The sequence below is a fragment of the Bactrocera latifrons genome, unplaced genomic scaffold (genome assembly GCF_001853355.1).
Source record: "Bactrocera latifrons isolate USDA-ARS-PBARC rearing strain unplaced genomic scaffold, ASM185335v1 scaffold_66, whole genome shotgun sequence".
NCBI classification, from domain to species: Eukaryota; Metazoa; Arthropoda; class Insecta; order Diptera; family Tephritidae; genus Bactrocera; species Bactrocera latifrons.
Window position 1 is genome coordinate 1,322,351 of NW_017537334.1, and position 4,976 is coordinate 1,327,326.

At 33.9% G+C, this 4,976-nt stretch overlaps 1 protein-coding gene and 1 non-coding gene across 7 annotated transcripts in view; one reads left to right on the forward strand and one right to left on the reverse strand.

The window, feature by feature from the left end:
• LOC108975499 overlaps positions 1-4,976 on the reverse strand; it is a 93,841-nt gene that overhangs the window by 24,485 nt on the left and 64,380 nt on the right. The window lies entirely within an intron of this gene.
• Positions 2,963-3,034, forward strand: Trnam-cau. Its single transcript has one exon. It is a non-coding gene; the product is annotated as a tRNA-Met (tRNA).

Consider the following 4,976-nt stretch of genomic DNA (forward strand, 5'->3'; position numbering starts at 1 on the left):
ATCCCCCGCTGCTTCGAGGGGTTTGAAAAACCATTGAAATATGCCAAATCGTAAAAGTCTTCAATGAATTTAGACGACTTCGGAAATTACAATCGTTATTGCCCAAGGTGGRTGGTGTTGACGGCAGCAGTGAAGACATTGAAAATTGGAACGATGGACAAAATACGGAAGATGGCGCAGATTTCGAAGTATCTGACAATGAAGTTGAAGAACCAGTTATCAAGAAAAATATGCAATAATAGAAAGTGAGTTTTTTGGAAGCAGTTCAATGTATCAACACCTTGATAAAGTGGTAGAAAAAYAATAATGCTACAAATTAGATATCACATTCTATTAATATGCCCACGAAAATTGTCAGGAGCTATTACACAAAATATAATAGTTAGACAATTATTACAGGTTACAATTATGTACATATTTATTTATTTATTTATTTATTTAAAAGAGAACTAATTATAAATAATTAATCCACTTGTAAGAATCAGCACTGGCTGCCAGGGCCTTCGGCTATGTACATATATTAATTCATAAAAAATATAACATTAGTTATGTATGCTTTCGAGATACAAAAATTTTAACACAAAACTTTTCAAAAGTGTAAATCTGAGTGCACAAAACTAAAGCAACCCCTAATATTTATTTGGACAAATAGTGCCACGGTACTTTAATAGTACGTTATTCGTTGGAGATATTAACAACAAACCGTTACAAATATTCTTAAGATATTTTGTAAAAAGATTTTTGCCGTTGGCATTGTTCAGTTGCGATTTAGAGTTTAAGAATCAAAATTAGCGGAAAATACTTATTCAGCCGACTTTACRAAGAAAATAATAAGTGATTGCCAAAACAGTTTATCTCAACATAAAATTAGTTAAAAATATTCGGTGAATAGATCAGTGGTGCCCCAGATTAATAAATAAATTTCAGCAAAGTGGCAATGTACTTTCTCGGCACAGCTGAGGAAGACAGCGAAAAACTACATAAAGGAACGATTCATTGATCAAAAAGGTTACCCAAATTTATCCCACTGTCTTTTCCAATCAAATACAAAAACACTTTTGTTTACTAGTTAATGCACGAACAATTAAAAGACGAGCTGTCGTTCTGTTAGCGTCCAGCGTCCCTTACTTTAGCAAAAATTTAAAGAAAAAACTCATATTTATAGTTAGTTCATCTCGATTGGAGCATTCAGAAATTTAATACCACTTTTTATTCTAAGATGAATCGAAATATAATATTAAAGATTCGGATGACATAAGATGTGTGAGAAGGCCGAAAAGGCAAGGACTCAAACCTAAGTATTATGTTGTGATCATTAGATAYTGCGGTGGTAATGTTACGATCTGGAGCTCTTTCTCTGGGCACGGSACTGGACCTAATCATACAATAAATGGAATAAGGGACCGCTTTGTTTACACCAACATTTTAGAAACGGGATGCTACCATGTGCTGAAAAGGATATGCCACTATACGGCTGATTCCAGCAGGACAATGATCCTAAGCATACACTAGGCGTCGAAAAACTTGGTTGTGAAGTTACAGAGTTGATGTTTTAGATTTGCAGGAGCAATCACTCGATGTCAAATCCATCGAGAACTTATGGGAGATCGTTAATTCCAAAATAAATAGGGAACATTGCAAAAGCAAGGATCAACCTTGCTGAAAAAATTTCTCGGAATGGCATACCACATGATATGTAGTAGATAATTTAATTTCTTCTATGCCTAAAAATAAGGTGACATTTGAATTTAAACTGCGTGCGTCGAAGGATTTGGAGAATTATTTTTTTTTTAGGTTGGTAGTACTATTTGTCACATTTATGTCAAATTTCATGTCAAAAATATTCATTAGTGTTTGAGACACGTGTCGTTTTGTAAGCTGCTAAAAGTGAGTTTATCGTTCTTTGCATTCGAAATTTGTTAAGCAAAGAATTTGTATTAAATTATCATTTCGCCAAAACTTAACCCATATCGTTCCGCAACCACCGTGGGGACCAAGCTCAAAAGACCGTTCCGGGGACAGCGTTTTTATACGATATTCAAGCCGCAGCGAAGACGGAACTGAAGGCCAACCGGAAAGTGACTACAACCAGTATTTCGAAGATTAGAAAATCAGTTCGCATAATGTACTACATCTGGTGGGGATTACTTTGAAGGGGATGAAATTGATTTGGAAGAATAAATAAAGAGCTTTTAAAATAAACAAAATGTCACCTTATTTTTTGGGCACAGAGTGTATATATGTATGTAGTTATTTTTTCATTTTCACATATTATTTTCAAACCGATGAAAGTGAAAAAGTACAAACTAAATCGATGTTTCTGTTTTGTTTCGAGTAAAAGTGAGTCCTACAAATAAATTTAACGTATTATATCACTAAGATTATGTTAGAAGTAAAAAAGTTAATATTTCGGAATAGTAAAACACTCTTGAGAAATTTTGGTTAATTTTTTCGCGATTGTACTGTACTCCTATGAAATTAAAGAAACAAAATAATTTTTATTTTTATTGAAAAAGCATGAAAAATTTTAAAAATTGAGCGATAAATCATTTATCATAGTACTATCATTTAAATATATAGTACTCGTATAACGTGCGATAAAATTTCAATATTTGTAAAGAATTGGAATGAATTGTTTTTTTATATTATGAATTCGACAGTTCTTTCAAATAAACATATAAATGTATTTTAATAGATTTTAGTTCAATTATTTTTTTTAAACTCAATTTAAATTAATAATATCTGCCTTTCATTTAGTATCAAATAAACTCTACCCCTTGAGTGAAAATAAAAAATTCTTTCCATATTCATACAAGTATGATCTGTAGAACAAATTTCATGAAATAATTCAAATCAGGGTTGATATTTGAAARATTCATATATTCCTGTTCATCCACATATGTATATGAAAACGCACTTTCTTAGCGGAACACCACTGTAATTTACATACAGGTTGGTAAGCAGCAGAGTGGCGCAGTGGAAGCGTGCTGGGCCCATAACCCAGAGGTCCGAGGATCGAAACCTTGCTCTGCTAATGAGTGATGTGGGAAGCATCGGCTTATTTTTAATTAATTTATTTATTTCTTTTAAAGGAAATATTGATAAATAACAATCAAATTWTTTTCCACAGAAAAAAACTTTTGAGAAATACTGTCTGCACTAAAAATAGCTTAGAAAATTGGCGGGACGACTACTGGCTGCAGGAGAATTTACACATAGAATCTTCGGGCATAGCTCGGTGAGTAATGGCGATTGGGAAAACGCCGACTTCATGACCTGTCTCTTATACACATCTAGATGTGTATAAGAGACAGACGTAAGGGATGTTAGCTGCGCGCAACACTCTAAACATACAAGTATATACGGATGGAGTTGCTTTTTCCACTTGAAGATATAATTGTGATGAAGACTTTAATAAGAATAGTACCTTGGAAAATATTTGTAAGAGTAGAAGTTTAGTTCTTGGTTGAAGTAATTACAGTAAATGGGATTTCGTATTTGAAGCTAAAAATTCTTTAGAGTCTTATTGCCTCATGAGCTTTTCGTTCACTGGGTTTTTATGACAACAGATTTTACAAGACTTCTGATTCATTTTGCGATTTGTTTACAGAAAGGGAACACATGAATATATTTTACCACATTTTTTCAGCACTACTGCCATATTTGTCAAGACTTTAAGATCTATACTAATCTTTGATAAAAGTATTAAAATGTTTAGTTACACAAATTCTGAGGTACGGCAGCTTATYAATGGCCTTATTAACTACAATAATTTTCAGATAAACCCTTATTTAAAAAAATAATTACTAATGATTTCAATAAACCATGAAGCGCTTTTACTACAATTAACTTATATAATAAGCTTATTACTCTAGGATGCGACCCAACTCAAAGTCGTTACAATTCTTTCCGACCACCTAATCGCTCACAATATAGCAAGAACGATTTTCGAAAGTCACCATTCAATAGTTGCCACATCTTTCCTTTAACGTTTTTTTAATGACACGCTGTATTTTTTTTTTTTTTTTTAATTTTTATTTAACTACCTTTTACCTTCACATATTCGTTTATGGCTTGTCAACAAGCGCAATGCAAAAAATTGAAAAGGGGCAGACAAGAGTGAACTTAAAAAATCACCATTCTATTCTCGAAACCAAAGCTTGCGACAAGCCGCAAGTGGAGCTGCAGAGTGGCTTATCTATTTGTGGTGGACACACCCAGAAAGTTTGCAATTAATAAGAGAAGCGCGATTTATTTTCATGGGTCAACCGCAGTCGCTTCAAGCAGCTGTTCGTGTGCTTGGGCCAAGCGATAGTCGCCAACCGACAAAGRCCTCACCAACATATATAYACASACACACACACAAGCGCCTGGACACATGTAGATAATTGTATTTAAAATGAAGGCRAATAAGATGCTTTTAATTCCCTTTYATTGTTGCAGCAAAATTTTTGCTTTGCGCTTCTTAGAAMTTAAGGCGCGCACCAGTTGTCCTGAAGTTAAAACAATTTATTATCGCGAACATGTGTTCGGGCAGCGCATTAATAGTCAAGCTCTTATAAGGCGCTTTTAAATAAGGCAAAAAATAGAAGGGAAGATTATCGCTTTTTTTAATATTGTTTTTGTTTGCGTGTGAAGGCAGTGAAGCCTTAATGCTTAAGTGCAGCAGGAATTCATTTATCTTTGCATTGCCACAAATGCGGCCACTTACTCAGRCAGGCAGCCAACTATTTGTCCAAAAATTGATGAATAGGCGACAATGCGCKGTTTTTGTATAAATAAATACTAAGTTGTGTTTAGATGACTGCGGATACATGATGCAATTAGTTTACTCACGCGCTGTTAGTGAAGAAAAATAAGTAAGGTGGGGGATAGTCGGAATGCAACCGAATGTTAAGGTTATTTAAAGCTCAATTCCTTATATTTAAGCTTACAAGCTTACTTTCGAATGATATATTAGTGCGGTGAGCCAAAGC